Below are 12,038 nucleotides of genomic sequence, written 5' to 3'. Positions count from 1 at the left end.
CATTAAGCAGACACTGTCATCCAGAGCCACTTATAGGAGCAATAAGGGTTAAGTGCCTTGCTCAAGAGACCCAGTTTCTCCCCTTGTCATCTCAGGGATTTGAATAAGCGACCTTTTACTTTCTGCTTCCACACATTAAATTCTAGGCAACCTGCCGACCCAAAATTCTCAGTTTGATAAATTGCAGAGAACAGGGTTGGTTAACAAATCAATTCGTTTAAGGTTTCCGGACAGTTAATCTATTCATCTGAAAACATGCCTTTTCCTCAATCTCGGAACTCAGCCTTCTCCTTACCACATAATTTACATGTAGAATAATATCACAGCCATGGAACGCTCCCATTTTTACTTTGACCCTCCTACTCAGACTCTGGACACCCCATCAGCATCCTGGCTAAATGTCCCAGCTTGATGACAGGTTTAATTATTTAGGTGTAATGTATTGCAAGCACATGACAAGCCCAGATGTGAATCTTCACATCCTAATGGCTTTTTGCTCTCTCATGTGCACAGAGAAAACATTATGTATTCTTTTGTAAGTGAGCCAGGCTACCAAACCGTGAGAAATATGTCAGTTCACTCTCTGGCTCGTTGACAAAAGCGGGTATTTGCAATAAATTATGGAAGCAGTGCAGATTAACAAAGAACAGTTGAAGGGCCTATCAGAGCACATTGTGAAAATTCAATTTTAGAATGCATCTGGTCACACTTGATAAACAAGTATGTATCTATTTTTAGATACACTTACAGAAGTAGAACAGTTATAGTTATTTTTATGATCCCCACAGAATTAAAGTTTTAAGATAGTAAGTAAAAGTCAGCCCAGTGTACAACCTAAAACATTACACTAGTATCCTTTAAAGGACGCCCTGGGCATTTTGTTTCATAAATAATCTTCTATAAAGGTTTCTTCCTAGAACATTCTATTGAGGGTTCTACCAGGAACGCATTTTATCCACTAAAGGATCTTTGTAGAATCCCCTCTCTCTCTCTCTCACTCACTCTCTCTCTCTGTCGCTCTCTCTCTTTATATATATATATATATATATATATATATATATATATATATAGTTTTAATATAAAATAAAAAACTTGCAATTAAGCATGCTAGGAATGTAAGATACGGTAGAACCCTTGCCTTTCAAAGAATAATCAAATACCCCTTTCTTCCAAAATGGTTCTTAGTATGTTGAAGGTTTTAAATAATAATTTGCCTTTCAACAATTTCAGAATATTTTTTTTAGTGTATGAGTAAGAAAGAAATAATATGTCTTTGTTCGCTTTTTTCTTTGAAAACCTTTTACAAGTCTTGATCAAAGGGATATTTAACCGAAAAACTGTATTTTTATGTTTTCTTCGTTAGTCCACTGATATGCAATTCCCAAAATGTGTGCATGTCAGCAGTCAGGTTTTCAAGATAGATTCCTTTAAGTACAGAGAAAGAAAAAAGTAACTTATGACGCATCTGTGCACTCACAAACCAAAGTAGTTCATGATGAAATCTTCCCAGGTAGTGGGACAAAGGGAGGCTGATCGACAAAGAGAAACACATCTTGCCAGGAGCCATGTACTGTAACCACTTCTGAAAGCTGTCTTTTGTCAATAAAACGCATGTAAAAGAGCAACTAGGCAGGATGGAATACTGCAGGGACTACCAAGGATGATGAGACAGAGAGACAAACAGACAGTGAAACAGGTAAAGAGACAAACAGACAGTGAAACAGGTAGAGAGACAAAGAGGTATTTGCTTTAGACCTCAATACCTTCTACTTTTCCGCTACCAGTGAGAAAGTTACCCAATATAATTCTGTTAGGTCAACTTAGGTCTAACCTATCCATAAAAGTGTTTGTTCTAAGATTACACAAACAACATCCAGGTGTCTCAGTCAGCTGTCGGTCTTATTCCATGCTGTATTGTAGGGTGCAGTCAGACAGCATCCAATTACCATTTCACTGTTTGAAGTGTCTTGTCAGATGAAAGGAGCCATGGGTGGCCCACTGCCACACACACCGCCTTCTGTTCAACATAGTGACAGTGACGTCTATTTCCATTTTAATGAGAGTCGCGTTCACTGCATGTGGATTCACGCTAAGTTTTAAATGCAGTCTGTCTACATCCCAAATCTCTCTGTATATGATAATGCCCTAGTTTTGACCGGAATCTGTCATTTAGGAAGTAGAGTTTGAATGCGGAACCTGTTATCAATTCCAGCTTGCCCGGGAAGATTCCAGTCTTGCAAGATGGGGAACTCTATTGTGACATAAAGGGCTTATTTACACAATGACAATAGTTGTGAAAATAATTTCATTTAAATAAGATTTACATAACAGGTAAATGCAATTTTCTATTTACAATTCCAACACATAGTCTTATCAAAATGTTTGAGGGTAGCACAGCTACATAGTTGGATAGCTTGCTTATTAATTTTGTTATTTATTTCATTAACTGAAGTTTGATGTCAATAACAGGTTAATTTATCCAAAGAAAATCGAGAATAACGGTTTTCAGGCTGGTAGCAAACTAAAGCTAACACAATCTATAATGGCAGTCAGTCTATTTTTGTATTTGGACACATCATATTAAATTATTATTTGACCTGTCAAATAGTGTTATTGGTCATGTTAATTTTGACCCGCAAAGACCCAAACTGTGCCCAAAGCTTTGTATTTCTTTCAATCAAAAATAAGTTACAAGTTTATTAGCATTCATGAAAATGTATTATCCTTGCTAACGATGTAGCTGAGCCAGCCATTCAAACCTCAAATTACACAAAAGAGATGTAGAGTTTGTTAATCATTGCAGAACACAATGTTTAACATGTTCCAACAATAATTGGTTAATTTTGTTTTTATTTAAACTTTATTGGAACTTTAGGGAAAACAGACTGAGACCTGGATCTCTTGTGGCTGTGCCCCTTTTATTTGTAGATGAGAATAAATAAAAAAATAAAAAATATGTCACATTTCTAGAAATCACTCACTTTAGCCAGCTAGTGCCACTTTGGACATTCGCTAACAACCACCTCTAAGTAAAAATACAACGATTATTTCCCCTCTTACGTCACCGATCACATTTCTCAAATAGAGATGAACGACAGGTATTTGCACCTCATTAGTCCAGGTGCTGTTTGTGGAAAGTGTTCCACATTATCACGGAAAGTGATGGTTGTCTATTTACCAGTTATTTGGAGCCCCGCATCAGTATTTTAATTAGCTAAAATGTGTGGAGACAACGAAGTTCATTAATAAAGTCCCTCCCACATGGCCAAATTTGAATGGAATGTGTTCCAGGCTCATGTGCACTGTGCTTGATAGCCTGGGGACGAAGTTATATAAGGGGTTTTAATAAAGGAGTTAACTGATAATCCCAACAACATAATTTGCCTTGCGACACATACAGTGGATATAAAAGGTCTACACACCCCTGGTAAAATGCCAGGTTCTTGTGATGCGAAAGAATGAGACAAAGATAAATCATGTCAGAACTTTATCCACTTTTAATGTGACCTATAATGTGAACAATTCAATTGAAAAACAAACTGAAATCTTCAAGGGGGAAAAAATTATAACCTGGTTAAATCCCCTTAAAGAGGGACTGGTTATTAAATAACATAATTTCATAAAAATCTCGTGAACTAAGTTATACACCCATCCAAACAAATATTTTTTATATATCAGTATCTCTAGACAAAGTACATTTATAAAAACATTCTTCTTGCCTATCTGTCTGGCAGTGGTTGTGCTTCTACTGCCCGATTTCTACAGAAGAATGCTTGGTTAATGTTTCAACTGTGGATTGCCCCCTTTAATAAATACAGAACGTGCACATGTCCTGGATTACCATTCTGAATAAAACCTCCCTTTAAAGTACTGTTTAACATAAAAACACATCCAAAACAATGTTGAGCAGTACTATCCAGCTACAAGATACTGACACTTCAAAGCCGTTAATCTAATCTTCACTTCGGCTTCTGATCTTTACTGGTTCCTTAGCCATGGCTCTGACTGATCAGTAAAAACTGATTTAACTTACTTCCCCTGCAGACCACTTCAAAGCATATGTTTGTGAAAATTAAAGCCAATTTAGCAAATAGGTCAGCAGTCTCGCCTGCTTCAAACCCTGAGGCTCCCTAAGTGACCCTCCCCAGTTTAAATCAGTAATCAGTCATCTGAAATAGTAATCTTCCAGGAATGGTACTAGGACTAGCCTGATAGTGAATGTATGTACGGGAAGTAGATTCAGACTGTTGCAAAGGAAAACTTGAAGAGATGCTGATTCTGTCATCTTTATCACAGAAAAATACTTTTATCTGACATGAAATGGCAGATTTATGAGGACGTCTGTACTGCGTGTGGGGAACCCCAACCCACTAGAACAAAACCCCCCTCAGGGCTCACACGCTCAACTACCTCATTGTTCAGGAAGTCAAATGGCCACAAAAAATTGCTGGCTTTCATAAAAAGTGACTAATCATAATAATAATTCACCACTAATATGTTTTGTACTATTCAATTTTCTTGAAGCACTAGTACCAGTAATCCAGTAAGAATATATAATGCCATATGAGAGCATACTCTAAAGTGCAATATGTAAACATAACACAAATATTGTGGGTACTACCTGTGGCTGAATACAGTTAGTTCTGGAAATGTTTGGAATCAGCTATCTCTCTGATGGATTTTTTTTTTAAGCCTACGTAAGGCCTGGTTCACTTGCATTGAGAGCTCCTTTGACCGCATGTTGTGGGTTCACAGCAACAGCTTCTAAAATGTGAATACCACACCTGGAATCAACTCCAGACCTTTTACCTGCTTAATTGATGAATAAATAACAAAGGAATAGCCCACACCTGTCCATGAAACAGCTTTTGAGTCAACTGTCCAATTACTTTTGTTCCCTTGAAAAACAGGGGCTACATATTAAAGAGGTGTAATTCCTAAACCCTCCAATTTGGACGCTCAAATGTAAGTTGTTAGACTGCACATTAAGCCCATATTCATTATTTAACTGTAACTTGAATATATTTTGGCAAACAGCCAAAATAACAAAACTTGTGTCAGTGTCCAGTTATTTCCGGACCTAAGTGTAGGTTGGCGATGTCTAAATCAGCATGAGTTAGAATAGGGACATTCAAATTATTAGACTTTGGGAAATACTACATTATTTCATTCTATCCATGCTGGCTGTTGTGACCAACTTGACACATGAAATAGATATGGAAAAGTTTTAGCTTCATTATATTTAGTCAACTTGATTCACAAAATCACTTTTTTAATTACAGTCCTGTTTCACAAAACAAAACAAAAAGTTGGGAAGCTGTATAAAATGCAAATAAAAACAGAATGCAACGATGTGCAAATAATTTATCCCCATATTTAATTGAAAACAGTACAAAGACAACATATCAAGTGTCGAAACTGATTTTTTAAATTGTTTTTGGAAAAATACATGCCCATTTTGAATTTGATGCCAGAAACATGTTTCAAAAAAATTGTGACAGGGGCAGGTTTATCAATTTGTGTTGCATCACCTCTTCTTTTTACAATATTCTGTAAGCGTTTGGGAACTGAGGAGACCAACTGCTGTAGTTTTGAAAGTTAATTGTTTTCCCATTCTTGCCTGATGTAGGATTTCAGCTGCTCAACAGTTCCGGGTCTCCTTTGTCATATTTTTCATTTCATAATGCGCAAAATGTTTTCAATGGGTGACAGGTCTGGACTGCAGGCAGGCCAGTTTAGCACACAGACTCTTTTACTACAGAGCCATGCTGTTGTAACACATGCAGAATATGGTTTGGCATTGTCTTACTGAATGGAGTAAGGCCTTCCCTGTTTATACATGGTTTATTCTTTGCATGGTAGAGTTTTAACTTGCATTTGTGGATGCAGCAACGTACTGTGTTCACAAACAAGTGTTCCTGAGCCCGTGCAGTGATGTCCACTACAGAATCATGTCTGTTTTTAATGCAGTGCCACCTGAGGGCCTGACGATTATGGACATCCAATATTGGTTTTCAGCTTTGTTCCTTGCGTACAGAGATTTATCCAGATTCTCTGAGTCTTTTAATGATATTATGTACCATAAATGATGAGATCCCCAAACTCTTTGCAATTTTACGTTGAGAAACATTATACTCAAATTGTTGCACAATTTGCCCGCGCAGGCCCTCCCCATCCTCACTTCTGATAGGCCCATCTTCTCTGGAATGATCTTTTTATAACCAGTCATTACTGATCTGTTGCCAACTGACCTAATTAGTTGTTCCACTGATGTTCCACCAGGTCATTTCCAGTCTTTTGTTGCCCCTGTCCCAGTGTTTTTGAAATATATTTTTTAAGGAACATGAACATTTCTCAGTTTCAACAATTGATGTGCTGCCTTGGTAGTATTTTCTATTAATTACAGGGTATATACATGATTTGCACATAATTGCATTGTTTTTCTTTACATTTTACACAGCGTCCCAACGTTTTGTAAGCAGGGTCGTATGTCTTGTTGTTTTTGAAGGTGTAAGTAGTAATCATAATTATTATTAATACGTCCAAATGTTTTAGGCTGTGTAGGATTTATAGAACAGAATACACGTGTACTGTATTTTGTTTGGTCAAAAAAAATTGTCTCACACCGATCAGCCATAACATTATGACCACTGACAGGTGAAGTGAATAACACTGATAATCTTGTTATCATGGCTCCTGTCAGTGGGTGGGATATATTAGGCATCAACTAAACATTCTGTCCTCAAAGTTGATGTGTTAGAAGCAGGAAAAATGGGCAAGCATAAGGATCTGAGTGACTTTGAAAAGGGCCAAATTGTGATGGCTAGACAACTGGGTCAGAGCATCTCCAAAACTGCAGCCCTTGTGGGTTGTTCCTGGTCTGCAGTGGTCAATACCTATCAAAAGTGGTCCAAGGAAAGAAAAGCGGTGTACCGGCGACAGGGTCATGGGTGGCCAAGGCTTACTGATGCACGTGGGGAGTAAAGGCTGGCCTGGGTGGTCCGATCCAACAGACGAGCTACTGTAGCTCAAATTGATGTAAAAGTTCATGCTGGTACTGATAGAAAGGTTTCAGAACACACAGTGCATCACAGATTGTTGCATATGGGGCTGCATAGCCGTAGACCAGTCAGGATGCTCATGCTGACCACAGTCCAATGCCGAAAGCTCCTACAATGGGCATGTGAGCATCAAAACTGGACCACTGAGCAATGGAAGAAGGTGGCCTGTTCTGATGGGTCACATTTTCACCAGGATGGGAACACATGGCACCAGGATGCATGCTTTGGGCAATGTTCTGCTGGGAAACCTTGGGTCCTGCCATTCATGTGGATGTTACTTTGACATGTACCACCTACCTGAGCATTGTTGCAGACCATGTGCACCCTTTCATAGGAACAGTATTTTCTGATGTCATTGGCCTCTATCAGTAGGATAATGCGCCCCGCCACAAAGCAAAAATGGTTCAGGAATGGTTTGAGGAACACAACAACGAGTTAAAATTCCACAAATCTCAATCCAATCGAGCATCTGTGGGATATGCGGGACAAACAGGTCAGATCCATGGAGGCCCCACCTCTCAACTTACAGGACTTAAAGGATCTGCTGCTAACGTCTTGATGCCAGATACCACAGCACACCTTCAGAGGTCAAGTGGAGTCCATGCCTTGACGGGTCAGGGCTGTTTTAGCAGCAAAAGGGGGACCTACACAATATTTGGCAGGTGGTCATAATATTATGGCTGATATGTTTAATATAATTAAGGCATTAAATTCTTTTTTCAAACACAGTATTTTTTAGGCTTAGTTGGATCACTTGCACTGTACAAATTACTATAATTTGGTCCTCACTTCTCAACCATCCATTCTGATATAAAAACAGGCATGACAGATGATGCATTATTTCCCCCTCATGAACTATTCTGTTGAACTTCTGAGACGGGAAGACTATAGGCCAATATCCTCTCGAAAATCTTAGAAAATTTGTTTCCCAACAACTGAATGCCTCCCTGAAGACAAATAACATTTATGAAATGCTCCGGTCCGGTTTCAGACCCCATCATAGTACTGAGACTGCACTCGTGAAGGTAACAAATGTCCTTCTAATGGCCTCAGACAAAGGTTCCGCTTCCGTCCTGTTGCTTCTTGATCTTAGTGCTCCTTTTGACACTATTGATCACTCCCTTCTCTTAGAAAGACTGGAAACCCATATTGGGCTACATGGACATGTTCTAGCCTGGTTTAAATCTTATTTATATGAAAAATATCAGTTTGTTAGTGTGGATGGCATATCCTCTGACAAGTCAAAGGTATACTTTGGTGTTCCTCAAGGCTCGGTTCTGGGCCCATTACTGTTCTCACTATATATGCTGCCTCTGGGTGATGTAATCCGGAATCACAATATCAATTGTCACTGTTATGCTGATGACACACAGTTATATATTTCAATGAAGCATGGAGAAGCCCCAAAATGAGCTACTTTGGAAGCATGCGTTTCAGATATTAGGAAGTGGATGACAGAGAACTTTTAAACTCAAGAAAAACAGAAATGCTTGTTTTAGGACCCAAGAAACAAAGAGCTTTGTTGGCAGATCTCACTGTGAACCTCGACGGCTGCATGGTCGTATCCCAAAAAAGTGTAAGAAACCTCAGCGTTACCCTTGACCCTGACCTTTCCTTTGAAGAACATATAAAATATGTCTCAAAAGTTGCTTATTTTCATCTTCGAAAACATTGCAAAAAATAGAAACATTTTATCAAAAACGGATGCAGAAAAACGAATCCATGCTTTTGTTACTTCTAGATTATCCGGTTACCCTGATAAATCAATATATAAACTTAAATTAGTGCTGCACATGGCTGCTAGAATCCTAACTAGAACCAAAAAAATTGGAACACATTTCTCTTGTACTAGTCTCTTTACACTGGCCTGTTAAGGTCAGGGCTGATTTAAAGGTTTTATTGTTAACCTATAAATCAATACATGGACTTGCTCCTACTTACCTCGCTGAAATGATCCAGCCATACATACCTACATGTAACCTACGGTCGCAAGATGCAGGCCTTTTAATTGCACCTAGAATCTCTAAACAAACAGCCGGAGGCAGGGCCTTTTCTCATAGAGCTCCACTACTGTGGAATGATTTGCCAATTAAGGTTAGAAATGCAAACTCAGTGCAAACTTTCAAGTGTCTACTAAAGACTATTCTCTACAGCACGGTCTATGATTAGGTGTAGCCTGGGGGCGTGAAAGTGACCAGAAAGGCTTGATACTGTCTACCCTTGCTGTCTTGCCAGGTGGGCTCTAATCGCCACTGGGATGCCCTCCATCCAATGCCTCTCGGGGGCGGAGTCACTGGCTTGTTGTTGTCTCTCTGTTGTGCACTTGTGCAATTGTTCTGTACTCTGCTGGCAATACTCGGCCCTCATTCAGGGTGGTTGCGGTTGGTGGATGTCCCTTTGGTTGATGCTTGGCAATGTGGGTGGATTGATTTCCTGCCTGTTGGGCCCTGTCCGGTGCCTCCCCCAGATAGGGCCACAGTGTCGCAGGAACCCCCTGTCTCAATCCCAAGGTCTTACACTGCAATATTATTGTGCTGGGAGAGTAGGGTCAGTTCTCCTTCTCCATTAAAAATCCTTGTTGATAATTTTCTCAGTCTCCTCTTGTTTTGAATTTGAGTTCCTGGACAACACCTGAGGAGTACCAGGTTTGAAAGACCCGTTGCTGTCACAGTCCAAAGTCCTCCTGGTTGTATTGCAGATCAAGACGATACCTGACGATTTCAGCTGCCAGCTGTTGACACCTCCCCCTCCCCCGTGTTGTCCCTGTCTTTGTCAATCTGGTCATGCTTCCCACCTGGACTAGGTTTAAATAGACTCTGGACCCACATGCATTTATTTACTATTACAATTGTAATCTTAATATGTTCACCTGGCACAGCCAGAAGAGGACTGGTCACCCCTCTGAGCCTGGGTCCTCTCTAGGTTTCTTCCAAAATGATGGCATTCTAAGGGAGTTTTTCCTAGCCACTGAAATTCAACACTACTGTTGTTTGCTCCTTGGGGTGTAAGGCCAGGTGTTTTGTAAAAGCACTTTGTGACATCTGCTGATGTCAAAAGGGCTTTATAAATACATTTGATTGATTGATTGACTATCTTTCTGGTCTCCAACTGACTGAAGACGGGCCAGCTCAGATCTTTTCAATGAATTTCTCTGTCTGCCACTGACTAGACCTTGAGATATAGCACATAATAATCTTTAATGAAAAAGCAAGCCCATTCCAATGACAGGTTTCAGACAGATCTTCTTCTCTCCAGGCTGATAAGGCAGTGATGGAATAGGAGACTGACTTTTCCTCTGGCTCCCACCGACAGCCTCCCAATTAATGTTTTCTCAAGCTCTTCCTGTCATTCCCATGGCATTGCAGGGCCTCTCTGAGAGGAAATCTCTGTGAAATAACACAATACCTGCCTGCACGGCTACATACATGCAATGCATCCCAAATGCACGCTATTCTTTAGGGCTCTGGTCAAGAGTAGTGTCTCATGTAGGGAGTAGTGTGCCATTTGGTGATGAGAAGTGACATTTTAATCCATTGTGTTCATACCCACCCTTTAATACGTTTGGCGTTTGTGAAGAAATGGCCACACAATGTCAAGAATGATAATGATGATGGACTTTATCTACAGAGCTTTTCATTCAATAGGCCTACACTTTGGATTGAGACATGTTTCTGAAGGTATTCACAGACAATGGCTCTGTAGGTACTTCCGAAAAGATAGACCACAAAAACCATGCACTGATTTAAGAATATGTACTGTAAAGGTACTATACATTTCAGATATGATGTGGGGTCTTTGAGACAGATTGGGTTCTTACATAAACGTCTCTCAGCGTGTACAACAACCTAGAAAGGGCAACATCATTGGTAAGTCCAGATGTAATTAGTTTAATGTTTCGTTTTTTTTTTTTAAATAAGTAAATGCTCTGGAACAAGATTATTACTTCCAGGAAGACCTTGATGAAGGCACTATTCAAAACAGTTTTGTCTTAAGAAAATTCAGTATATATTATATTTTTATGGTGTCTAATAGGTAAGTAAAACCTTGTCATGTTAACGCAGCAACTTCCAAAAGGTAGAGTTATTGATTGGAACATGCATTCTTCGATATATTGGTATGCTTAAGATCGTGGAACCTACAACCCCTTTTCCCAAAAAGTTGGGGCGCTGTCTAAAATGTAAAGAAAAACAGAATTCAATGATGTGCAAATCATTTTAACCATATATTCAACAGAAAATAGTACAAAGACAAAATATAAAATGTTGAAACTGATAAATGTTATTGTTTCCAGAAAATAAATGCCCACTTTGAATTTTTTAAGCCATCAACATTGAACCATGTACATTGAACCAGGGTAACTGGACCAGTGTATAACAGTATAACATTTAACAACCCTTTAATAACCCTTAGCTTGCAAATGCCAAAACTGCCACAATGTAGTGCTAGAGCTTGATGAGACAGAATTCCTCACTCTAGTAGCCCTTGGCAATGAAATGCCAATAAGAACTGCCCATTTGAGCCTCCTGTTCACTAAAGTTGGTGACTACACACTCTGGGATTAAACCCAAGATGAAGTGGCACTCCTAACACTACAATGTAATACTTTACACCGCTATGCCACCCAAGAGGCTTAAGATAGATTTTTAAAAATCAGTTGCTGAATATCTTTTCTATACATTCTGTAATAAAGTTGTACACCCAACATTGTTTATTATTTGACAACTTCCTTCCTGATTCAAATGGGATTATTCAATGCTATTTCAACAACTACAGGGTATTAGGAGCCCAAATACAGCACCACCAGAATTCAGGACTGAAAAACAAGATTATTTTTGTGTCTGGTTTCAGGATCATTAATTACCTGTTTTTGACAACTTGATCTGCAGAAGCCTCATAACAACACAGTTCTTACCTGTTTCTAAACAATTTCCTGTCCTCCGTCTGAAATGATTCCTCCAACCTGAGGATGTTTCCTGG

Source organism: Esox lucius, chromosome 8 (genome assembly GCF_011004845.1).
Source record: "Esox lucius isolate fEsoLuc1 chromosome 8, fEsoLuc1.pri, whole genome shotgun sequence".
Classification (NCBI taxonomy): Eukaryota; Metazoa; Chordata; class Actinopteri; order Esociformes; family Esocidae; genus Esox; species Esox lucius.
Note: the sequence above shows the minus strand (reverse complement) of the source record.